General features: G+C 44.5%; 1 protein-coding gene across 2 annotated transcripts in view; it reads left to right on the top strand.

Moving 5' to 3' along the window:
- Positions 1-5,924, top strand: part of PTPN11 (protein tyrosine phosphatase non-receptor type 11) — a 58,075-nt gene extending 52,151 nt beyond the window's left edge. For both annotated transcript variants that reach the window (XM_080649563.1, XM_080649564.1), the window contains exon 16: positions 542-5,924. The gene's annotated coding sequence lies outside the window, so the exon portion shown is untranslated. The remainder of the gene's footprint in view (positions 1-541) is intronic.
- The last annotated feature ends 21,202 nt before the right edge of the window (positions 5,925-27,126 follow it).

The following is a 27,126-nucleotide window of genomic DNA, read 5'->3' as shown; positions in this document are numbered from 1 at the left end:
CTGGACAGCCAGGGCCTCCCACTGGCTCCACTGCACGTCCCTTCAGCTCTGTTGCTGGAAATTCATCTCCCTTGTCCATCTCCCCCGTCAGTCACCTTTTCAGACAGTGACCCATGTGCGCTGTATGTTTTATTTTTATTTTATTTATTTTTAAAAATATATTTTATTGATTTTTTACAGAGAGGAAGGGAGAGGGATAGAGAGTTAGAAACATCGATGAGAGAGAAACATTGATCAGCTGCCTCCTGCACACCTCCTACTGGGGATGTGCCCGCAACCAAGGTACGTGCCCTTGACCGGAATCGAACCTGGGACCTTTCAGTCTGCAGGCCGATGCTCTATCCACTGAGCCAAACCGGTTTCGGCTGCGCTGTATGTTTTAATGATAAGTTAGAAACTCATAGTTTTAGTATTTCATGTTGAAATTCTCATTTCAATGAGCAGTATATTTAAAAGCTTTAAATCTTCTTTTAAGTGGTTTAATGCCTTGCTGGACTTTTAGATGCACGCTCCTTCAAAATTCTCATTTATTTCTTCTCAGGGGTGGGCTTCACCCTCTCCATGAAAAGATCAAGAACAGATGCAAGAAAGTTTATGTGAAGAATGAACATCAACCTCGAAGGCTTGTGTTGTGGTCAACTCCCTTTTGATGAGCAGAATCAGAAACCATTTAAAGACCACTCCGTTCTAACTCGACACCACCCGATTTCCAATCGCTCACTTCCTCAGATAAGCAATCATCTCTACAGTGTAGACAGTGTTATATTTTATAGAGTTTTATTTTAAATTGAGGAAGCAGTTAAATTGTGCTCTGTACTTTGCAGATGGTGGTGATTCGAATCCTAGTTATTGCCATTTTTCTTTCTTTTTATAACCCTAACAAATTTAATTCCCCCCTCTTTGTGGGGGATGATGGGGCACTTGTTTGAGGAAAAAGTGGGGAAAATTAAATGACAACATCCTGTAGAAATGAGAACAATTTTATTTATCGTCATTTGTTCAGTAGTGGGTAATTCATTTTGATGGCCTCCTTTTTGGGGGGGCTAAATGATAATTAGGCCAGTGCCCCAGACTTTCAGAACTTGACTCTCTTCCTTTGTATTGCCATTAAAAAATCATGGGGAAAATCCTGGGAATTTAGGATCAAGGTGTGTTTTTTCTTAGCAGATAACCAATGACCATTCAGCCTACTGTGGTGGGGAAATGTTTTTTTTTTTTTTCATTTGAGTATTGTCTTGTATTTTGAAAAAAATGCATCTGTGGATAACCAGTGTTTTGGTTTTCAATTGTTGCTGACAAACCACCCAAAACATAGTGGCTTAAAATGTCTCTTTATTTGTTCCTGACTATTCTTCCATCTGATGGGGCTCAGCATCTTGCTGGTGTCGCTTGCTGGTGTCGCTTGCTGGTGTCTCTCTTGCTGGTCGGCAGGTTGGCTGAGATGCTGGGTGGCTGGGCCCCTCTCTGTACACGCGGTCCTCGGGTCTCATTCCCACGTGTCTCTCCATGTGGTCCCGGCAGCAGGGTCGCTGGCAGCTCAGAGCTCTCAAGAGTGTAAGGCAGGAGTGGCCAAGCCTTCTTACGACTGAACTGCAGAACTGTCCAGCATCACTTCTACTGCCCTCTGTTGATTAGAGCAAGTCACAGGCCCAGGATTCAGGAAGAGGGGACTCCACCAGGGCATGAAGTGGAGGTGCGGTTGATTGGGGGTCCCCATTGTAACTGTCAGAACCAGTACCGAGGAACAAAACTATTGTTAGTAGAAGTAGAAGCTGCTAGTGAGTGACCTTGGGAAGCTGAAGTGGCATGTGTAAGCTGGAAGAGAGGGCCTTCAGACAGAAAGAGAGGGCCTTCCAGAAGCTTCCTGCACCAGTTCTGCGAGTCCTGAGCATCTTTTCTGAATCATCACTTCTGGTCTTGTAAGGACAGATGTGTCTAGGGGGCAGAGCATTTGAAAGCACCACCCCATCACCGCGGTCTCCACAGAGGGAGGTGAGGGGGGGCTCTCTTCCTGCTACTGGTATCAGTCTGGCCTCCACGCATGCGTGCAGACAGGCTGCTAGGAGCAGGAGCATCGTAACGAGGCTGCGCGGCAGATTGAATCAGCAGTGGGATTTGTAACGTGCTACCTGAAGTGCCTTCTCTCAGAAACATCCCTTTTTGCCCCATGTGGTGAATCATTGTTTGGTGACTATGTCTCAATGAAAGTCTCACTGGTTGACTCTGTGAAGAAAATAAAATGCTACTGCAGCATTGCCATTTAGGCATGGTCTCCTTTCTGGAATCATCCTGGCTTTTGCTCCTGAGAGGAAGGACTCGACCTAGCCCTGGTTGTAGTTCCCTCCTGAGGTCTTGGCCTCTCTTGAAACCCTGAGGTCCTTTGGGCCGAGTGATGGCTGCCATTTTCACAGGCAAAATGTGTAGTGTTCCCCCTATATTACCCCTTTCCTGATCCATCGAACTTAGAATTGCTTCAGAACACAAGTGTGGCCTGAAAGTGATCACCTTCTGAGGAATGTAAATGACTACTGTCTCCTTGTCAAGCCTGTAGAGAGATTCAAGTTCAGGATTTGCAACAAGGACTTTGAATCCTGTTCTTTTTTATCACATTGTCACATTGAATGGTTCTCTTTTTTGCCTCAATTTTGTGGAAATGTTTTGACTCTGTTTATTGCCATTTTAATTCTGTATGTATAGGTTTCTCTCTGTTTCTCCTTCTCATTACAGCAGTCCCTTTAGCATTTCCTATAATGCTGGGTTGGTGGTAATGTACTCCTTTAGCCTTTTTTTGTCCAAGAAGCTCTTTATTTGACCTTCTTATTTTTTTTTAATTTAAATTCTTTATTGTTTAAAGTATTACATGTGTCTCCTTTTCCCCCCATTGACCTCTCCCTGGCTGCTCCCACTCCCCAGCACATGCCCTCACCCCCCTACTGTATGAGTCCATTGGTTATGCTTATATGCATGCATACAAGACCTTTGGTTGATCTCTTACCCGCCCCCCACTACCCTCCTTTGCCTTCCCTCTGAGGTTTGACGATCTGTTCGATGCGTCTATGTTCTGGATCTATTTTTGTTCATCAGTTTATGTTGTTCATTTTATTCCACAAATGAGTGAGATCATGTGATATTTATCTTTCTCCAACTGGCTTATTTCACTTACCATAATGGTCTCCAGGTCCATCCATGCTGTTGCAAATGGTAAGAGTTCTTTCTTTTCTTTTCTTTTCTTTTTTTTTTTAACAGCAGTGTAATATTCCATTGTGTAGATGTACCACAGGTTTTTAATTCACTCATCTGCTGATGGGCACTTAGGCGGTTTCCAAATCTTAGCTATTGTAAATTGTGCTGCTATCAACATAGGGGTGCATATATTCTTTCTGATTGGTGTTTCTGATTTCTTCTCTAGAAGTGGGATTAGTGGGTCAAATGGGAGTTCCATTTTTAATTTTTTGAGGAAACTCCATACTGTTCTCCACAGTGGCTGCACCAGTCTGCATTCCCACCAGCAGTGCATGAGGGATCCTTTTTCTCCACATCCTCGCCAGCACTTGTTGTTTGTTGATTTGTTGATGATAGCCATTCTGACAGGTGTGAGATGGTACCTCAATGTCATTTTGATTTGCATCTCTTAGATGATTGGTGACTTTTTAGCATGTTTTCATATGTCTCTTGGCCTTCTGTATGTCCACTTTTGAAAAGTGTCTATTTAGGTCCTGTGCCCATTTTTTGATTGGATTGTTTATCTTCCTTTTGTTAAGTTGTATGAGTTCCCTATAAATGTTGGAGATTAAACCCTTATCGGATATAACATTGGCAAATACGTTCTCTCATGCAGTGGGCTCTCTTGTTTTGTTGTGACCGTCTATTTTGAATGATAGCCTTGCTGGATGTAGTAATCTTGGTTTCAGATCCTTGCTTTCCTTTACCTTGAGTACTTCATGCCATTTCCTTCTGGCCTATAAAGTTTCTGATGAGAAATCAGATGTCAGTCTTATGAGAACACCTTTGTAAATAATAGTTTGCTTTTCTCTTGCTGGTTTTAAGATTCTCTCTTTGTCTTTAATTTTTGGCATATTAATTATGATGTGTGTGGGTGTAGACCTATTTGGGTTCTTCTTGTTTGGATTTCCTTGTGCCTCCTGGACTTGTGTGACTTTTTACTTTACCAGGTTAGGGAAGTTTTCTGCCATTATTTCTTCAAACACATTCTTTATCCCTTTCTGCCTCTTCTGGCACATCTGCTATTCGAATATTGTTTTGTTTCATGTTGTCTCATAACTCCCTTAAGCTGTCCTCCTGTTTTTTAATTGTTTTTTCTTTTTGGTTCTCAGATTGAGTGATTTTTTTCAACCCTGTTTTCTAATTCATTGATTCAGTCCTCAGCTTCCCCTAATCTGCTGTGTATTCCTTCCAATATGTTTTTTATTTGTGCTACATCATTCTTTATTTTCGACTGTTCTTTTTCCATAGTTACTATATCTTTTCTCATGCTATTGAGCATTTTTACCATCATTATTCTGAAGTCTGTTTCAGATAAGTTTTTTTTTTTTTTTATCTCTGTTTCATTTATATCTTCTTCTGGAGAATTCTCTTGTTCTTTCATTTGTGGGTTGTTTCTTTGTTTCCTCATTTTGGCTGCCTGTTTGGGTTTGTGACTGTGTGTTAGGTAGATCTGCTACGCCTCTCAATCTCTAGTGCAGGACAGTGTCAAATGCTGTTTCTGACTAATTAGATCAGGCAAAGACCCAAAGCTTCCAGAGACCGCCTCTGGCTACAGACTGATAGGATTTCTCTTGATCTGCCTTCAGGCAATTGTACATGGCAAGAGTTTTTTTCAACAGGGTGGGGTAATTGTTTCTGCCTGGAGGCTAATTGTTATTCTCAGTCTTTGTAAGGGACAAGGTGTTTTCCAATAGGGTGGATCAGCTGTCTTCCCCCCAGGCAATGCGGCCTGTATAGCAATTGTCTGCTGCGTGAGAAAGATGACCTCTGCAGTGTGAGGGAATGGCTCAGCACTGGAAACCAAGGTGTCTGCCTTCTGAGCTCTAACCCCAGAGCCCTGGATCCTGGCTTCTGCTCACCCAGCTCCAGTCCACTCTGCTGTTCTTCTGTCAGAGCACAAGATGGGTGGCTCCACAGGGAATGTTATGTGTTGGCTCTTTAAGAGGGTGTCTGAATTTCCAGCCGTCTCTCCCTGGCAGACAGCCAGATATTATGTGAGTACCCTTCTCAGTTCTGGTGCTCTCTGCTGGGGGGCCTAGCTTGGGAATTAGACCCCAGAGTTCTCAGCGGCAACCCCCACAACTGAGATATTTCTCCGGAACTTCAGCTGCTGTCTGTGGAGGCCCAGCCAGCCCTTTCGCGCCTCTGCCCCTCATACCAGCCTCTATGCAGTCTCCACTTTTGGTCCTCGGTTATCAGGGTTCTCTCCAGCAAGTCTTCCATTGATTATTCAGTAACTTTTTTGTATTTTAGTTGTAATTCCAGTTTGGACCTGGGAACATGTCCGTGCAGCATCCACTTACTCCTCTGCTATTTTTAATCTCCATGTTTTTGACTCTGGACTTTGGGGGCAAAGTCTCTCACCAGCATACAAGGGTCTGATTGTATAAATATATCTGCTGCATTAATCTCTGCCTGTAGCTTCCGATCAGTGGTTTTTGCCCTTGGAACAGAAACACCAGATCTTGGCTCGCTCTCTTCTGTTACACAGGACATTGATTTCATTTAGATTTCCCTCCATGATGTCAGTAAACTATCATGTTAGGTCAACTGCTGCCAGACAAGATGATGACAGTCCCAAGGTGCTAAGGTTTGTTGTGTTTGATAAAAGGAGATTGATTGCAGGTTCTCAGATGAGATTTCTCTCTGTGGGATGGAATCAGGCAGGTGAAGATGTGGGGAGTTTTGAGTGCAGATTTAAAAAAAAAAAATAGTGGAAATGAAAGTTCCAAAGAGGTGGTTTCTAGGACGTCGAAGGGCCCAGGGTCAGAGCAGTCAGTAATATTTGAATCAGGTTACCTGGAAGACAGGTAGGTGTGAGAGACACGGATGCAGTTGGCTTCGGGGGGCTGGTAGACATAAAATTTGCACAATATCCCATAGCTGGTTGAGTGTTTTAAAATTATAAGCATAGGATTTTATATTTGGGGTGAAGAAATTATCTGGCACGTGGTACTGGGTTTTTTTTAAAATGCCAAATTTCATTCTTAATAACTTTTATAAAAAATAAAAACATAAAGACATCTCATATCTACTGTGTGGCCCTCCTGAAAATGATGGTCATCTATATTCTCTGGAAATCAGTGGCTTTTCAAACATGAGAAAATAGATGTATGACTTTCTTGGCGTTTTGCATTCTTTAAGGAGCCCAGTTGCTTTGGAAAAGCCAAGAAAATCATCAAGATTATTTTTAGGGGTTATTGTACTGGGGATTGTAAGAATAAGATAAGGTCTTGGGTTATTTCTAGTTTAGGGGAATGTGGAAAAGTATTCAGTTGTGAAGTGCTTTGTTGTAGCTAATTAATCCATAAGGGGAACGTAGACTGTAGACGTAAGTACAAACCCAGTGCAACTTTCTGTATGTTGTTGGGGGAATAAAATGTTATAGAGCAAGCACATTGCCTCCCTGATTTCACAATGCCTGTATTAGCCCTTCCTCTTGAAAAATAAGTTCCAAAATATAGTTTACTGAATCTTCCATCATTAAAACGTTTGCTCTTTCTTCACTACGGGCAGTTCACACAAGGCAAAGCTATTAAACAGTTGGTTTTAGTGTGGTGTATAACTTTGCTGTATATCAAACTAATTTTTGCAAGTTTTCATCCTAAACCTCAAATCATGTAATTAATAATTTGCCTGTCTTATTTATAACCTAATTGTGATTCTTTTATTAATAAAAGCTAATGGAAAAGGATCCTTTATTAAGCTGATGACTAGACCTACATTTAATTTCCTGCAGTATATGAAGTATTGTACCAGAGTATTAAAAGATATGTAATATTTTATTGATAAATCTATCCTTTAAAAGGAATACGTTTTAGGATGTCATCATTCTGATGTGAATCATGTAAATGTTGACAATATGCACTGTTTATTATACATTTAGTGTTTCCAGAGATTCACTTAATTGCCTTTTTGCCCACGTATTATGTAGTCTATTTGCAAGTGTTTTTAAAAAGTGACATTAAAAGAATAGTTTATGTAGAGAAACATTAGTGGGTATTAATTGTTCCCCCACCTGTATTTATGGGTGTTAGTTCAACTGCTTTGCAAGCTGCAAAGCTGTATTACCAGAGTACAAGTGTATTTGTAAACTGTATGGGAACTAAAAATTAGGAATAAAACCATTTTCTTATATGATGGTACTTGTCATTTACTTCATCAGACTTGTCCAAGAAGCACTGGGATTACAGGTCGCTTAGCCCCTTACACCAGCAAAATACTGACAGTCAGCAGCTCTTACCTAAAGATGAGTTGGAATGTAGCATGAATGTCAGGTCCTCGAGATTTTATTAAGTGCCTACTCTGTATATAGCTTTGGGAGACAGTAGGGGAACTGTTTTTTTTTTTTTTTTTGTATTTTTATTGATTTCAGAGAGGAAGGAAGAGGGAGAGAGATAGAAACATCAATGATGAGAATCATCAATAGGCTGCCTCCTGCATGCCCCCTACTGGGGATTGAGCCGACAACCCAGGCATGTGCCCTTATGGGGAATCGAACCATGACCTCCTGGTTCTTAGGTCAGTGCTCAACCACTGAGCCATGCTGGCTGGGGAAGGGGGAGTTCTTTTTGGAATCAATAAAAATATATTAACAAAATAAAATAGGATTCTTTAAAAAAAAAAAAAAACCACAACAAAACTGTGTGTATTTTTTGACTACGTAACACATTTGCTTCGAACAAAATGTAACAGGTTCAAAACAGCATACAGAAATTGCTCCTCCGTGCAGTGGACGGCGTTTTTTGTTCTACCCCAAGGACCACCAGCGACTTTGAACTCTGAACTGTTCTGTGTCCCTGTAAAAGGGCTGGTTCCAAGGGCTTTGCATTTGTTACTCAAGAGGTAATGTTGAACTGTCCCCAGTGAGGCTGAACCCAGTTATACCTCTATCAGCCTGTGTCCCCACACCTTTATCACATTGTCATGTTGCCGCACTTGCACCTTTGTCCTCTGATAGGTGAAAAATGATAGTTCAATGTAATTAAATGTGTATTTTTCTTAAAAGTGAGGCTGAGCATCCTTTCATTTGCTTTGTACATGCCTTTCTGTGAACTCTTGTCGCTTGACGTATTTTTTCTATTAAATTCTGGATCTGTCTTGTTTGGAGTTTAGGAATGAAGATATTTCCTTCTCTGCGGCTGATGGACATGACTGGAATGACTGAGTCACCAGCACCGATTTCTGTAACATGTTCCTCGTTGGGTGCCTGTGGGTGCACCAGTGTGGGAGTTGTGGCGTAGGCCTTGCTGGGATTGTAATTCTCAGCGGGGATGAGAACAGGCTGGGAAAGGGGCTGCAGCCACCACGTGAGATCAGTCACAATTATACCGGCTAGTGAGTTGAGAATTACTTCAGATGTTTTTTCAGATTCAAAAGGGCCAAACAGTATGCATGCACGCATCCGTTCAACCACTTTCTAATGAGTGCAATGACTCAGGCATTGGACAGGGTATTGTAGGGAATACAAGATAAATCTCTTAATCCTTGACTTAAAGGACTTTATGGCCCATTTAGGGAAAGGAGACACCCAGGCTGAATACAGATTGGATAAAACTGCTATGCAATGAGGCCTGGATCAAGACTAAGAGTATGAGGAAATGACAGCACACCACATACTAAATGACAGTTACATGCCAAACATCATTGGAGGGTTTATTCAGATCATTTCTAAACCTGCAAAGGGGGGTACTGCTTTTTTTTTGTTTTTTTATATGTATATTTTTATTGATTTCAGAGAGAGCAAGGGAGAGGAAGAGAGAGATAGAAACATCAATTGGTTGCCTCCTGCACACCCCCAACTAGGGATCAAGCCGGAAACCTTGACCGAGAAATGAATCGGCAACCTCCTGGTGTATGGGTTGATGCTCAACCACTGAGCCACACCGGCTGGGCTCCCTTTTCTGTTTTGCTCATTGCCAGGGACCTGCATCAGCAACAAATATATTTAACAAATTAGTACAAACTTGCTATTTTACAGTTCTGGAGGTCAGAAATCTGAACTGAGTTTTACTGAGCTAAAGCCAAGGAGTTTGCAGGGGTTCATTCCTTCTGGAGGCTGGGGGCAGAATGGACTCCCTTTTCTGGTTCTAGACGCGTCTCACATTCTTTGCCTCCTGGCCCCTTCCTTTCTCCATCGTCAAAGCCAGCAAAGGCTGGTCAAGTCTGACACTGACATTCCTCTGACACTGAACTCTGACATTCCCACCTCCCACTTTCACGAATAAGGACCCTGATGATTTTATTGGGTCCACCCAGTTAATCCAGAATCCTCTCCATCTCAAGATCTTTTTTTAAAAAAATTGTTGAAAGTTACATATGTCCCCTCCCCCCCCCATCAACCCCCTCAAGACCCTTAATCACATCTGCAAAGTCTTCTTTGCCACGTAAAGTACCATATTAACAGGTTGCAGGGATTAGGATGTAGACATCTGGGGGGTGTGGAATTCTCCACAGCACCCTTGGGCCTCAAAGACACAAGGATAGAGGACAGCATTCCTGAGAGGAGAAGTCCCCAGCAGAGAGTTGCTGCAATAGAAGGGCTCTGCCGGGGAAGGAAGAAATATCCTGACACTCCCGCCCTCTGATATCTGGCTGCCTCCCATTGGCCCAACCCCTGACCCAACCTCCCATTGGCCCAACCCATCTGCAAGACACAGGGCCAAGGTGTCCAGGTGCTGCAGTCCATAGTGCAGAGAACGGATCTGGGGTGGGGACAGGGGGCAAATAAAGAATAACAAGCCCTTGTCCCGCGGCATGGCTTGGTGGTTGAGCATCAACCTATAAAGCAGGAGGTCACAGTTGGATTCCTGGACAAGGTACATGCCCAGATTGCAGGCTCGGGCAGCCAATCAATGATTATCTCTCATCATTGATGTTTCTATCTCACCCTCTCCTTTCCTCTTTGAAATCAATACGAATCCTATCTAATAAAAGAGTAATATGCAGATATACCATCACTCCAACACACAAGATGGCTGCCCCCATGTGGTCAAAGATCCTGCCCCCATGTGGACACAAGATGGCCACCACAAGATGGCCAGCAGGGGAGGGCAGTTGGGAGGGATCAGGCCTGCAAGGGAGGGCAGTTGGGGGCGATTAAGCCTGCAGGGGAGGGCAGTTAGGGGTGACCAGGCCTGCAGGGGAGGGCAGTTAGGGGAAAACAGGCTGGCAGGGGAGCAGTTAGGCATCAATCAGGCTGGCAGAGGAGTGGTTAGGGGGTGATCAGGCTGGCAGGCAGAAGCGGTTAGGGGCAATCAGGAAGGCAGGCAGGCGAGCAGTTGGGAGCCAGCAGTCCTGGATTGTGAGAGGGATGTCTGACTGCCCGTTTAGGCCCAATCCCACCGGGATCGGGCTTAAATGGGCAGTTGGACATCCCTCGAGGGGTCCCAGATTGGAGAGGGTGCAGACTGGGCTGAGGGACACCCCCCCGTGCATGAATTTCGTGCACCGGGCCTCTAGTATATTATAAAAAAAGAAAGAATAACAAGCCCACTACAGCCTCACCGCTCAAGGTTGTCTGTGGGCCAGCACCATCATCACCAGGACCATTGGAAATGCAGTCTCAGGCCCCACTGAGCCCCAAGGTATCAGAATTTGCATTTTTTGTAAGATCACCAGGCACATTTGTAGTTGGAGACCGGCTGCACTGGAGGACTTCCATCCATGTGGAGATAAAGGTTGTTGGTAATTACACCCAAGCCGAGTTAGTTCGCATCTGCAGACACAGATTTGAGACTCACTTGGCATCCTAGGAGTAGCCCCAAAGAATAAGAAAAACCCAAAGACTGGATCTTAGAGAACAAGGGAAGCGTCCCTACATACTTTCTTGAAAACAGATTCAGATATTCTTAGACATCACACCTACCAAAACCAAGTTTGTGAAATCCCAAGCATATGTTAGATCCATCTAACGAAGGAAAAAGAAGGAAGAAAAAAATGAAAGGAAGACGCTAAAATTAGTGTCTGTTCAGGAGGTGACAGATGTCTGGGTCTTGATAGACTTCTAGACTTGTAAAAAAATGTGTGGTTTTTTTTCATCTTTATTCAGGCATGTCTGATGGGTGCTTTGGATATGACCATTATTTTTCGTGCACATACTAAAATTAATTTTCTTCTTTCTAAAGGGTTGATTCCCTCAAGTATTACTTTGTGTGAAGGCTTTAGAAAATGTTCAATAAGCGTTTCAGTTATGGACAAAAACTCCTCCATTCCAGCCACACAAATGATCCTCTAGCTGTGCTTTATTGTGAATTGATTCTTTGTGTTGAATACCTTTTCCGTATTTGAAAATGGACTGAAATCCTTGCTTAGGACCATAAAATTTCTATCTTTAAGAATAAACCATCAGGCTTCTGCTAAGGGTAAGTGAAAAGAATACATTTTGGTTTAAGTTGCTAAATATGTTTGAGTTTTATAGGCTCACGGCTGACATGGAGCATTCTGTTGTCGGTGTGTTGATTTCGTGGGGAAATCAGGGCTTTGGAACCCACAGGCCTGGGTTTGTTTCCTGGTTTGCCACTGACGAGCTGTGTGACCTTGGACAAGTCAGTGAAGGCCTCTGACCCTCAGATTCATTACTTTTTTAGGAAAATAGAGGCAATGGCACCTGCCTTGTTGTGAAGGTTTGTTGAGAAGTTTAGTGGCAGTGGATGACCTGGCACATAGTAGGTGCTCAGTAAATATCTAGTCTTCCTCTAGGGCATGGAAATGTCTTGCAGGCCCTTGACATAGCCTGTTCCTATGTTATATGAATTTGCCAGTTAATGGCATGTAGAAGGGAAGATAGAAATAAAATTCAGAGATTTCATTAGAGTTTACAGTCCTTCTTAGAGGTTGAACAAAAATCATTTAGCCTGGTCAGTGGTTGAGCATCAACCTATGAACCAGGAGGTCACAGTTCGATTCCCGGTCAGGGCACATGCCCAGGTTGCCGGCTCGATCCCCAGTGAGGGGAGGGCAGGAGGCAGTTGACCAATGATTCTCTCTCTCATCATTGATGTTTCTATCTCTTCCTTTCCTTCCTCTCTGAAATCAATAAAAATATTTTAAAAAATTATGGTTTACTTTCTTTCACAATTAGTATTAGAAATCCTCAACTAGCCTTCCTCTCTGGCATGTACAGTACCATGCAAAACCAAATAACACATACAATGTTTGGAGAAAACAATGATTTGTACTAACACTATATAAAGGAAAGCATGGGAATGATAGCCCCCACTTTCCAGACGGTTTTTCCTTTGGCACGAGAAAGGGAAGAGGATGGATGAGGTCAGAGCAGGGCAAGTGGTGTCCCGATGCCTTAAAAAAAATGCTTATTTGAGCTAAGTTTTCCCATGTTAATAATTTGTGTATCTTATTATATAAGATAACATATTTACATTATAAGATTATATGTCCCATATATTTTTATGGATTTTTATAGCACTTTATAATGTTTCTATTAGGCGATTATATGTTCCATATATTCTCTTGAACATTTGAAATATTTAGGAGAAAACATTAAAAAGATAAACTAGGAAAATAAATGTGACAATCTCCTTGTAAGTAGAGAGCACGTTGCTGAAGTCAGCTTGCAAAAAGCCACTGTTAGTTAACACTGATGGAGTGATGACTAGATGCAGGCACTGTGCCAGGTGCTTGGCGTGAATTCTCTTATTACATCCACACAACCAGCAGACCAGGTATTATGATCTTCATTTTACAGACGAGTAAATCAAGGCAGTTAGCCAACACACATCGATTGAGCGCTTATAATGTGCCAGGCACCATACTGTTATACCTGCACAGTTTTATTTCATCTTCCAGCAATTCTGGGAATTACACGGAAAACACAACTTTAAACCAGGGGTTGGCAAACATTTTCTGAATTGGGCCAGATGATAAAAATGTTACATTTTGTAGGCCCTGCAATCTTTGTCATGATGGCTCAATTCTCAATTCAGCCAGAGATGACGCATAAATGAAATAGAGGGGCGGTGTGCCAGTGAAACTTTATTGATGGACCCTGATGTTTAAATTGCATGTAAGTTTCATGTGTCACAAGGTATCACTTTCTTTTTCCCCACCATTTAAAAATATAATTTTTTTCTTAGCTTGCGGGTTATAAAAAAGCAGGCAGCCCGGCTGGTGTGGCTCAGTGGTTGAGCGTTGACCTATGAACCAGGAGGTCACAGTTGGATTCCTGGTCAGGGCACATGCCCAGGTTGCAGGATCGATCCCCAGTAGGGGGCGTACAGGAGGCAGCCTATCAATGATTCTTTCTCATCATTGATGTTCCTATCTCTCCCTCTCCTTTCCTCTCTGAAATCACTCAGCATTGTACACTCAGCTTCTGGGACACCCTGGGGTGCTCAGTGCACGTCTGATGGATGAATGAATGAGTGACGATAAGTTGGTATCTCAGAAGTCCTGTGATGGTGATGTTTTCTCTTCACTTTAGGCCACAACCCTGGACATAATTAGGTGAGCATTTTTTAGGGGACATTATATACACTATATAACGCTGTTGGGATTACAGGTACAGACCGGGGCTGTCCCAGCAAATCGGGATGCATGGTTATTGCAGTCCTTCCCATCAGAGAGATGATTCTTCACCATAGTGACAGTGGGACATTGGCGTGTGTGTGTGTGTGTGTGTGTGTGTGTGTGTGTGTGTGTTTGCAAGGCACATGTGTGAGTGTTGAACAATACCGATTTCCCCCCACAACTTTTAATTTGAAAGATTTCAAGCCTGCAAAAAACTTGTAAGAATATTGGAAGGACACTGAACACTCACATATTGTCACCCTGATGGAGCCGTTTTTGACATTGTATCACAATTATTCTGTGTATGTATGTATTAGTATATCTATGTATCTTCCTACCTATGTATCTATGTATCTATCTATCATTTTCCTAAGAATCAGGTGCAGCCTGGCCAGTGTGGCTAGGTGGTTGAGCGTTGACCTATGAACCAGGAGGTCACGGTTCGATTCTCGGTCAGACGCATGCCCCAATTGTTGGGCTCCATTCCCAGTGTGGGGTGTGCAGGAGGCAGCTGATCAATGATTCTCTCTCATCATGGATGTTTCTATCTCTCTCTCCTTCTTCCTTCCTCTCCGAAATAAATTTTAAAACATACCTTAAAAAAAAAAAGAATCAGGTGCAGTAGCATGACACTCCCCTTGAACACTGCAGTGCATAAATCCTAAGAACAGAGACATCTGTCTTCAGAACCACATTACAATGTCCACACTCAGGCAAGTTAACATTGTCTGTCATACAATCAATATTTTAATTTCCCCAATTGTCCCCAAAATGTGTGTTTTGTGTGTGTGTGTGTGTGTGTGTGTGTGTGTGTGTGTGTGTGTGTGTTTTGAGCTGGTGTGCTTGTTCGTTTGTTTTGAACCAGGACTCAATGGACAGTCACGTGAGGCACCTAGTAGTCCTTTGAATTCAGTCTCCTGGAAGCCAGACCTTTGTCTGTCTTCATGGTGTTGTTATTTCAAAAACACAGGCCTTTGTACAAAGTGTCCATTCAGATTTGTTCGATTGCTTTTTGTGATTAGATTTAGGTTAAACATTTTTGGCAAAAATAATATATGGTTGATATGTCGTCGGTGGGTTGTCCCCTCAGAAGTGCAAGGTGTCACCTGTTTCATTATTGATGATGTTAACCTTGACCACGTGGTTAAGGGAAATGCCACTCAGAACAAGAAATCATTGAAGAGTGTAAACAGGAAAAGACAAACAGGTACACGGGGTCCTGTCTGGCGGACACAGTTTGCTCAGCTTCCAGGTTCTTACAGGCGTACAGGTGACTGAGTTCAACCGGCGAAATAGCTTGCTGCTCCTTGCTCCGTGGCCATCAGTATGCAAAGCCGCGTTCTTGCTCAGCGGCTGGAGATTTATTGATTGTGTCACTGTCCATGATGGGGTGCAGCAAATCTTGCCTTGGCAACTTGCATTAGTTTTCACATCGTGTAGCTACAAAGATAGAGGACGTGGTCGGCCTCCCTGCTCCTTATGGTCTTTCCAAGGGCAGCAGTTTGGACACGTGCCACTGTGGTCCAGGCCCCCGTTATCCTCATCCCATGACGATAGTCCCCTAATGATCCATCCAACCTCTGCTCTGCTTGCCTTCTCACCGCAGTCCGTTCTCCATAAAACAGCCTCTGGGAATTTTTCAAAATCCAGATCAGATTATCAACCCTCTTTTTCTTGAAACTTTGCCGATTGTCCTTAGAATGAATATTTAAATATTTCCTCTGGCCTACCCTGGATGGCCTGGCCCCTACCTTTCTCTCAAGCTTTGTTTTCTTCCACTCTGTGGTCTCTGAACCCAGCTGCAATGGGCTTTCTGTCTGTGTCACCACAACGCTCCTGCCTCGGGGCCTTTGCATATGCTGTGCTGTTCTTCTACCCAGGACAGCCCTCTCTTGTTCTCCCACTAAGGCAACTGCTTGTATCGCATGTTCACTCGAGAATGGTCTCATGTCAGGATCCAGAGGCTCCAACAAAGTGACTCGGGACCCACCCACCCTTTGACGCGGTGTTGGCGTTGTGTAGGCTGCTTCTCTCCTCATTGAGGCAGGATGGCTGCCAGCAGTGCCAGCTGTTACATCCACCCCCTTGGCCACTCCCAGGAAAAGAGAGTAAGTTTTTCCTCATAGTTCTTTTTTAAAAAAATATATATTTTATTGATTTTTTACAGAGAGGAAGGGAGAGGGATAGTTAGAAACATCAATGAGAGAGAAACATCGATCAGCTGCCTCCTGCTTGCCCCCTACTGGGGATGAGCCCACAACCAAGGTACATGCCCTTGACCGGAATCGAACCTGGGACCCTTCAGTCCGCAGGCCGCCGCTCTACCCACTGAGCCAAACCGGTGAGGGCCCTCATAGTTCTTATAAAAAATATGAGCTTGGCTTTAATTAGGTCGCCACAGGTCACATGCCCATTCCTGAACCAGTCCTTCTGAATACGAGGCCTACCCCTTAGAAGGGGGTGTGTGTTGGCCTTTGCCAAGCCTCCTGGACTGAGGGTGGGAGAGGGTTCCCCAAGGAAAACGGTGTCCTGTTACCAGAAGGAGGGGAGTGGGTGCTGCACAACCAAATGAAAGGTGCCCCTCACTGACTCTTGTAAGGACTTGAGATAAAAAGCAAAAAGAAACAACCAAGTCAGCGTCAGCAACATCTGACCTGATAACCGGCATGTGTGTGATGAAGGTCTCAAGTCTGCAGCGTGGGTTCCTGTGAGGATGATCGACCTAAAATCAAGAATTTTGTGGGGAAGGGCTGGGTGGGAGGGAGGAGCCGCTGGTTTGATCCTTAGAGCTGGTGTGTGTGTGTGTGTGTGTGTGTGTGTGTGTGTGTGTGTGTGAACAGGTGATGGGTGCTTAGATGCCGTTGGTTGCTTCTCTCTCTCTCTCTCTCTCTCTCTCTCTCTCTCTCTCTCTCTCTCTCTATCGTTTTGAGAGGGAGAGATAGTGAGAAACATTGATTTGCTGTTCTACGTATTTATGCGTTCATTGGTTGATTCTTTATGTGTCCTGACCAGGGATCAAACCTGCAGCCTTGGTGTATCAGGACGACACTCTAACCAACTGAGCTACCCCGCCGGGGTTAGATGCCATTAGTTTCAATTCCCTATTTTTTTTTAAGGTGAGGGACCCAGACTCTGAAGAGGAGAAATGATTGGCCCACCCTCCCACAAACCCTGTGTCCTGGCATCACTCCCCCCAGCCTGGCGCTATTTTTCATTTCACTGTATCTGCAACGTTTCCTTTATCTCGAGGAAAGCACATGTGAATTCACTTTGAAAACCCAGGGAGAGTATGGCCGGCATTTTTAGTGGCAACAGCAATTGAGTTTGCTGAGGTTAACTGCAGCCCTGATTGAAAACCGCCAGCGGTCACCACCGGGGCGGGCTGCTAAAGCCTCCACTCTCGGGTTGTCTTCTTCCGAAATGCAATTTGGCGAAGGAGAAAATATCTGCGGCTCCTGCCAATCATTTTGTGCAGCGGTCACGGGGCTCCTCCGGTACTGATGGAACTGTGTGAAAGCAGTGCTCCGCGCTCCGCTCCGGGGCGCCCCACGGCAGATGCCGCGCGATAAGCGCCCATTGAACAGAGCGGGACTGAGGCTCTCCCGCGGCTGACAGTGGCCTCGTATTGATTCGCTTGTGCCTTAGGGCAGGCTGTTCCTTCCGCTGGACCTCTGTTTCCCTGTAATGGGGGGTGGGAGGAGGGGTGTGGGGGGGAGAAACCAGAGTGGGATACCGTGTCTGGTACCCAGGATTATTATTTTATTTTTTGTTTATTGATTTCAGAGAGAGAGGGAAAGGGAGAGAGAGAGAAACATCGATTTGTTGTTGCACTTATCTATGCATTCATTGGTTGATTCTTGTATGTGCCTTGAGAGGGGATCGAACCTGCAACCTTGGTGTATTAGGAAAACTGAGCTACCTGGCCAGGGCCTAGTTTTTCATTTATTAAAGCAACATCATCACTTCTACAGTGCTTACTAATTCTGGGCACTTTTCTAAAGGTTTTATTTTATACGAATAATTCTTTTTGTTTTATTTTATATTCTTATTGGTTTCAGAGAGGAAGGGAGAGGGAGAGAGAGATAGAAACATCAATGATGAGAGAGAATCATTGATTGGCTGCCTCCTGCACGCTCCCTACTGGGGATCGAGCCTGCCACCTGGACATGTGCCTTTGACCGGAATTGAACCTGGGACCCTTCAGTCCACAGGCGGATGCTCTATCCACTGAGCCAAACCAGCTAGGGCTATATGAATAATTCTTTTAATTATCTTAAGATACTACTATTTTCACTTTATAGAAACAATTAAATCAGAGAGGTTAAAGCACTTGCATAAGGTCACACAGCTCCTAGGTGCCAGAGGCGGGATCTGAACCCAGGAAGTCTGCCTCCAGAGCCTGTGCCCTCCAGCATTCCACTTTGCTGATGCATGATATAATGTTTCCTTTTAAAATGTATTTAAGAAAAAAAAGGGGGGGGGGAAGGGGAGAGGACTGAGTAAGAATCAACTTAAAGAAAAGCATTAAATAAAGAATAAAGCGTGCAAGACAGGGCTATTGCAAAATGGTGGCCATGGTTTTGAATAACTAAAACTTGGGAGATACTAGGCAGTCTAGAAGTCTAGAATTCTGTACGCGGGGAAAATGCCTGCATTAGGCAGGGGAAGAAGCCGGGTGGGGGCTCCTGAGTCTGTTCGGAGCCACAGTGCTGGTAGCTGACAACATTGCTCGTCTAGAATGAGAAATGTCGTCCTTCCATAGCCACGGAGCCCGTGAGTTCCTTTAAGGGCGCCTGGATCCCTTAGACCCGACCTTGCTGGAGGCTGAGGTCCAGTGTCCTTCACTGAGGCACCGGCTGCCTCCCAGAGCGCCATCATTTAGCAGGTGGTTTAATGCACTGTCTGTGGAATGCGTGTGGGGTGTGCTGGCTGACGTTCGGCCAAAGTAATTAATGGGCTTTTCCCACAGTGCAGTCACCTCCTGTCCCCTGTGGTGGCAGAGAGGGATGGACAGTCTGCATACAGCAGCGGAGACAGCTGTGGGCAGCTCACCTTGCCACTCACCCTCTCTGATGTCATCCCATCTCCCTCTGCTTTGCAAACAACCCCTATCTCTAATCCTTACCCTAACCCCTACACTACCCTTAACCTTTACTCAAACCCGAATTCATATCTGCCGGGGTTCTTGTTCCAGCATTACAAAGGGTTCAGCAATCTGGAGAAAGGCTGTGCGTAGATTAAATAAGAGTCCGGAGACGAAAGATAATTTTGAAAGGCACTGGGGGTCAGAGGAGCTTCAGCTAAAGGAGCTAAAGGTTTCCAAGTTCTTAGTTCTTCGTTCTCCTTGTCTCAGGACCCCTGCTTTTTATTAACACAATTTGTCCTAAGGCAAGGTGGAGACATAAACTTCAAAGGGTAGGGTTTACAGGAGCATTGTCAGATTGGGGAATAGCCTACGGCTGTTCAGGTGTTTGGCCAACAGGAGGCAATAACATGTAGATTGAGATGCCCTGAGCTGTCTGGCAGCAAACAATCATCCTATTCAGGTTTGGGGGAAGTGCTCCTCAGCCAATCTAACAGGTGATTGCATATGTGACTCAGCCCTTGTTGAGCCCCCAAGTTTCACCAACCTTTTGATGAAACTCTTGTAATTATGACATGCTGGAATTGGCTTCCGGCACATACCCTGACCCTAACCCTTCCCCAGCCCTCACTGTTACCCTAACCATACCCTCATCCTAACACACATATCCTTAATTTTCAACCTAACCTTAACCCTAATCCTTACTTGAATCCTCTATTTCTCTCCTTTATTTACTTTATTCCCCTCAGCTTTTATGAGGTATAATTGACAAAAATTATATATATTTGAGGTGTACAACATGATGATTTGATCTGCGTACACTGTGACATGACCACAATCAACACACCCATCACCTCACATAGCTGCCATTTCCATTCACTCATTTTTTTACTTATTCACTTATTATTTTCACCCATTTTTATTGAGCACCTACTATATCAGCGAGGGTTCCAGAAGGACAGAGAAGGTACCTTTTGACTGGGTGGTTAAGGAGACATTAGTGAAAAGACTTTATAATGATGTGGATGTGATCCATGTAGCTAAGGGGTGCGCTGAGGCACTGAGGGGCTAGCACCGGGAGGAGTTACCCCCTCTGGGGCTATGGGAGGGAATGGAGTTGGGGTCCCAGTCACAGGTGATAGGAGCTCCTGCTAGGTGGTCCTGGTGGTGATCAGAGCAGGGAGGGGTCGGGAAGAAAGCACCAGACTTCTTCCTCCCCCTGCCCTCCTGGCTCCTCCTCACTCTTAGTCCCCACCCTCCATCCCCAATTCCAACCCTAACCCCCCCCCCCTCAATGACTCAGGGCAAACTGTGCATTAAGATCCACCGAGTCACAGAAAAAGCTTGTCCCTTCCGCTCCAGCCTACACCCTCAAAAATATGAAACAAACCCAAGAAATCATCCAAGCCTTGATTCTCTGTCTTTTGTAAATATTTCTATCTCGGCCCCTAAAAGTGACTTCACTGAATGGATGAATAACAATCTAGGGCTGAGGAAATGGACATCATTCCAAGGAGATCCTTTATTATGCAAAGTTTTATTCAAATTATGCAAATATCCACTCAGCTAGCTGAACTTGCTCCAGCTGGGGGCAGAGCACTGGTGTGGGATGGTGGAAGAAAGACCATTGGGACGCCAAGAAATGCAGCTAGAGGGTCCCAAAACCTGAGAAAAAAGTTAGCTTTCGGGATAAACAGGGAAAGAACAGAAGGTTTGGTACAGCAGAGACCAACATCCATTACTACTGTGGATGTCAAGACCACTAACAAGAACCCTATTCGTTTGCCAGAGTTTTTTCTTCTTTTTCTTCTTTTTTTTTTTTTTTTTCAAGGAAATTGGGCGGCGGTCTTGACCTTCTGAAAGCCTTTTAGCAGCTTCCCATTCCCATTAGCAGGAGGGGACAGAGCGGGGCTGTGAGGCAGACCCAACCACATCCTCAGCCTATACCCCAGGGATGCCTTAGTTTAGGACCAGATGGCCAGGTATTTGTAATGTCCCTTGATGGGTCTTGAGCTGTGAGCTGATCCAGAAAGTGGAAAAGAGGAATATGGCTTCCCAGCTGAGGGTCCCTGAAGGGGTTAACAGCTGGGGGCCATCTACTGTCAGCACCTCCAGCAGCTGGGCAACAAGACCTCCCTTAAAGGGGACCTGGGTGGCCCAGGGAACTGAGGTTTGATGAACTTATAAAACATGCCCAACGTTTCATGGGCAAAAAGTAGCAGAGCCAGGATTTGAACCCAGGTCTGTCTGATGCCAATATTTCTTCCTCCCTCCCCCACCCCCACCCCCCCCCCCTTTTTTTTTTTTTTTACTATTAGTCTACATTGTTTAATAAAAAGCAAAAATCAAAGGAGTTTATAACTACTTGGATAGAAGGAATAAAAGAGAAAAGAATCAACGACTTAGTGAAGTATGGTAGCAACTATACTTGGGTAAAAATTGCTGTTTAATATTTTAACCTTGCTGTTTTAGGTTCTGTACTCATTTAAAAGTTATTTTGATTTTCTGAACTTATGTATGATTGAATACTCCCTTGATGGCGGTTTGAATATCCCATTGATTGTGATCTCACTGGTCATCGAAGCACATTCCTCTGGGACCCAGGACAGATAGTGATCCTAAATTGTCTCAGTAGCTACAGAATCTGGACAGCACAATTATTCTAAATCGTCCAGGTGGTCCCAGATAATGCTGTTGATTCAATGATTCGTAGATACTTTAGATAACTAAGTTGCTCTTCTGTAAAAATGCTTTTTCGCAAAACAGGTTCCTCATTCCAGACCCAACGATGTAATCAATACCTTTGTGATATTCTGCATATAAGCCAGATGTGGCAAGCTGTTCGGGGCTGCGAGGTCTGGAGCGCTTTTGCTCCCTCGTATGCCGCCGGCTTTTAATAAATGACTCCATAATTCGACTTTTTGAGGTGTCCTTTGTAAGATGGGGGTTACCCTACAACATTATCAATCCCAGGTTTGACAGCCTAGGGGCCTGGGTATATGATGTCATCGCCGACAATGGGAAAGTTGGCATGTGGAGCCACAGGAGGGAGGAGAGATGGCAGGTTCAGGTCTGGCCAGGCTGCTTGTGACAGAGAGTGCTGGGATGCAAATTTGCATTCGGGGAAAGATGACAAAACCACCATTTTTTGAACTCTCTGAGATGGCAAAGGGCCAGGAAAGATAGCCCAGCGTTTGCATGGAGCATTGCATGATGGGAAATGCCATTAACACTTGGAAAAGATGAAACGCAGCCAGGGAGATGAAAGAACATTGCACTTTCTTCCAGGGACTGTGAGGACTCAGGCTTGTCCCCAGAGAGAGGTAGCAGTTGAAGACAGTTTCACAGTTGATGACAAAACAGAACAAGCACACAGCGAGGGAGCCAGAGGCCTGAGTTCCAGCCCCAGCGTCATGTTGACAAACATGCTGTGTGTCCTTGAACAAGCCACTCACCCTCTCTGAGCCTCGATGAGAGTGAGTAATGGTCAGTAAAGCGAGTTCTGCCTTCCAGAAGCCAGGCATAATATAGAGCAAAATCAGATAGATTTGTTTCTTAATGATGTCCAAGATTATACTGTTTTGTCAGTCACACTTTGCCCAATTGAGAAGGCTAAAAAGGGCTAATTCCAATGTAACCCTGATATTCGGGGCTAGTGATCTGAATCCAAGCCAGCAAGCTCAGCGTACATTCCTGATAACCTATAATTAAGTCACTACCTCCTTCCCAGATACTGGTCTTGCAGAACCTGTTACTGTGAACAGTGCACTGCCCGGGAGGGAGGGTTATTAACGCTGGCACCAGGCCAGACCATCAGATATGGCCTGGAGACCCCTATCACCGGGGGGCTTTCTTGCAAGGCCCGCGAAAAGGACCGGAAGCATAATCCATATTTGCGGGACAAAGACCACAGGGAGATATAAAGGAAAGCCCCATGCGTGTTCCTTCACTCAGATTTGGAAGGCTGTTCCCTGAGTCCGCCGGTGTATTAAACAGTGTCCCTCCATTTCTTTGTCCTTGGCTTTCTTTGGTCTTCTGCAACACAATAAACCCCTAGAAAGAGCACTATTTCCACAAAGAAAAATGTTCATTCTTTTTTTTAAAAAATATATTTTATTGATTTTTTACAGAGAGGAAGGGAGAGGGATATAGAGCTAGAAACATTGATGAGAGAGAAACATCGATCAGCTGCCTCCTGCACACCCCCCACTGGGGATGTGCCCGCAACCAAGGTACATGCCCCTGACCGGAATCGAACCCGGGACCCCTCAGTCTGCAGGCCGATGCTCTATCCACTGAGCCAAACCAGTCAGGGCAAAATGTTCATTCTTTATTGGCTTCTAAGACAAAGTCCTCTCAGTCTACCCACTGTTCTCCCTCTTTTGCAGGGGCATTAAGTAAAAGAAAGACTTCACTTTCCTCTTCAGTGTAACACCTGGCTACCATTGCCAGGTGCTCTGAGTTGGGAAGAGCAGCAGTTAATCCAGATTTTCAAAATAGGAGATTTCAAGATGTAAACACACTGGCAACTAATTAAAGATTTTGAAGCATAGCGTGGGCCTAATAAATCCCATTCACAAGCCAGATTTGGCCCAAGGCGGCTCTGAACTATTTTAAATAGAGAGGTCAGAAACAGCATGTCTGAGTGACGTGAGATGACAGGGAATGTTTGTTGACTGGCTTAACGACCATATGCTAATTTCCAGTTTGATTATGGCAGAAGTGGATAAGCTGATTGTTGGCAATCAATTGGAATTACGTCCGATTTCTTCCACAACATTTAAGGTTTTCTGCCTTCCTTTATCTGTGTTGAATTTTACCACATTTTTTTTTGGCGAAGTGACCCAAAGGTCACCCATCCTTTACGCTGGGGATGAACATTCCTCCAAATTAGCTCCTGTTCCTCCCCCGGGGCTCTCAAGGCAGCAGGAGAGACCCTGACAGCCCTGTCTCCAGCTCTGTCTGCGACCTTCCCCTTGTGCTCAGCTGCTGGGAGCCTCTTCGGTCTCATTAATGTTGGAAAAGCACTTTGGGTCTCCAGCTGAAAGGGACCAGGAAAGGCAGGGCGTCATTATTTTGTTTTTCTCACCTCTTCAGTGCAGAAAGGCGGTCAGAGGCAGCCCGAGCCTTCCCCATCGAGGATGAGAGGCTGCAGTTAATGGAGGGACGAGGGGGCTGGCAGAGGCGGAGAGAGAGGAGGGCGCATTCTCCTGGTCCCTGCTGGTCAGTCCTCTCCTGGGCCTGCGACCCATCATGTTCCGGTGACATCAGCTTTTTAGGGTCCGCTCTGATCAGGCCTATTTACGTACCTTTTCCATATCAGAACATGGCTCTGGGGTCCCCCCAGGGTACTCAGGTGCTGGCATGTCTAAGGGACATGTCTGTGTCCCCCTCCGGCTGGAAGTTCCCTCCTAAGTAGACTGTCTCCTGGCATTTCTTGAGAAAATGGGAAACAGGTCCTGGTTTGGGTTATAATAAGACAAGTGACTCACGTAAAACAAAAGTTAGCATCTGCTCTGCACACCAGGTTTAATACTGAGGGATAATTTAAACCCAAGGAAAAGGCAGGGATATTAATAAACAGTTGAGGGGAAGTGTGAAGAGAGCATATGAGAATCTTCAATTAAAAAGCTTACTGTAGTTCGCATCTAAAATAAGACCTTGCTTAGCATTCTGTTCTGCTCATTTGCAAAATAAGAGATGTATTGTTTTAAAAATAATTAAGTCTAATTTTGCATGTTTGGGAGATGGATCTCCACTGGCTTAAGAATCTATTTCTTTGCAATGCTCTGAATACATCTGAATGTCCATCGCTAAACGGTTTGCTGCTTTATGCACTTTCACACGCTCACCGAGGCAAAACTGGTATCCTTAGAAAAGTGATGTCTGGGATCCTTGGCAATTATATTTGGGGTCCTCTGTGCACCCTAGAATTCTTGTCATTTAGAGCAACCATTGAGTCCAGTTTTCTTCAATTTATATGTAAGGTGACAGAGGCCCAGAGAAGTGAAGCAATTTGTCTAAGGACACACAGCAAGTCAGTGGCAGAACTTGGATTAGAACTCAGGCCTCTTCCAGCTTCAGCAGTTGTATTTTCCACCAAATTTGTGTGCCCCACATTTCAGTCACACTTTTAACATATCCACATCCCACCTGCACTATTGTTTACTTCATGCTTTCTCCTTAAATCGATTCACTTTTAAAACAAAGATGTTTCTTTCAAAGGAAAACAGAAATGTAAATGGAAAATCTCATTACTCACCAAAATAGAAGGTAAAACAAAAATTAATACAAGGCAAACAAAACAAGGTAGTTAAACTCTAGGAAGGCACCTGTGGTTGATTAGACAGGGACTCGTGTAGAACAAAAGTCAGCATTTGCTCTTCTCCCTGTCGTAATCGGGAATGGGGAAGGGATGGCTTTCTCTTAAGGTGAATATGTACCATCTAAGACCATCTCAAGAACCACCACAGTCCTCACTTTGGATGAATCTGGACAGTGAGAGCTTCCCTCTCTTTCCTTCTTTCCCTCCCCCCTTGGCCCTGGTGAGGCCCTGTAGTAGATGCTGTATGGGGGAAGCGAAGTGTCAGAGAGTGGCTTCTTTAAAAGATGGCTGTTGGGCCCTTGCTTTTATTTCTTCCTCTCTTCCACTTTCCTGCTGGTTGGAATTTGGATGCGATGGCTGGATTTAGGCAGCCATGGTGGACAGCGAGGTGGCCATGAGAATGGAGTCTACAGACTCTGGAGCAACAATATAGAAGGAGTCCAATTCCCTAAGCCTCTTGCTTTTTGTTTGTTTTAAAAGAAATAAGCTTCCATCTTGTTAAAGTTCCTGTTATGTTGGCACTTTGCTGTTCATAGCCAAAGTCCATTCCAATACAAAAGGAGACCAAGTGAGCTCTGGACTAGAAATTAGAAAAACCAACTCATATTTCCTGTGACTCTGGGGATGAAACAGAAATAGTCCCTGCTTTGCAATCCCCAGCACCTAGTCTAAGCTTCCCATAAGGGTCAGCCCTTGGGAATCCTCAGTTCTGCTCAGAGCTCTGTGTTTCTGTTCCAAGCAGTGGGGGGGCTGGTGTCTGCCTGAATGAGTCTCAGGTGTTACCCTGTGGAGGCGGCGACCAATGCAGGTGTAAGGGGACCGAGAGGTGTGAGCGCATTCTGTGTTGGAGCGATAGCAGTCCCTGATAACTGCTAAATAGCATCACAACGGGAGCATGTGTGTCCTCAGACCACCTCACCTTCTGCCTCTGAACCACACCAGGCGCGTTTCCAGGAAAGTGCGGACCGCCCATTCCTCTCTTCCCCTCATAACATCCTCAGCAGCTGCACAGTTGTTATGTATTTTAAATAAAGCATTTAAAACCTCTCAGAATTTAGCAACAATCACCATGGATACTCATCACTGAAATCCTTTGTTACCATGGCAACCTTCCGCCCTTCATCCCCCACCCCCTACCCCCATCTTGCCTGTTTACCCTAAGACTGACATATTGGTTATGGTGAATGATAGGAAAAAAATTGGAGAGGAACTTCCAAGGGCATAGAAGCATGAAATACCTTGCCAGAAAATAGGTATTGTTCCATTATTGTAATGAGTATGTTTCGCTCTCCTATTTTTATCGAAGATAGATGACTATTATTACAGGGGGGAAGAGGAAGACCAGTGATGGATTAAAGCTCAAACAATCCCTTTTGTCATACCCTGGAGGTGATTTTTAGCAGGTGTTCTTGCTGCATTGAAAACGTCGTCAATAGCAATCCAGGAGTATTGAACCGTTGGCACCATTTGACCCACTTCTTGCAGCTCTCAAAAACACTCGAAGAAACCCTTTAACAGGGAGAAACACTGTGCAAAGGCATTCTGTCTGAGCAGCCTTTACGGAATGGCAAGACACGGGGGAGACACATGTGCCTGATGCGGTTACATGAAGCCATCATAGTGACGCGGAGCAATCTTTTGTAGCATTTACAAATGACAAGCAGGACATGGCTGTGCATTTACTGTTCAGAGAAATAATGGTAAGCAAACCGAACAAAATACACCTGATCCCAATGGTTGTAGGCGTGGGTCTGAAAACGTTAGTATGCTCCGGAAGCAAGATTGGAGAGAATCTGGGGACTCTGAGCTCCTTTTGGGTCAATTAACTTTTTAAGAATCCGAGAACACCTTAGACCAGTGGTCGGCAAACTCATTAGTCAACAGAGCCAAATATCAACAGTACAATTGAAATTTCTTTTGAGAGCCAAATTTTTTAAACTTAAACTTCTTCTAATGCCACTTCTTC

Source organism: Plecotus auritus (genome assembly GCF_963455305.1).
Source record: "Plecotus auritus genome assembly, chromosome: 13".
NCBI lineage: Eukaryota > Metazoa > Chordata > Mammalia > Chiroptera > Vespertilionidae > Plecotus > Plecotus auritus.
Note: the sequence above shows the minus strand (reverse complement) of the source record. Positions and strands in the feature narration are given on the sequence as shown.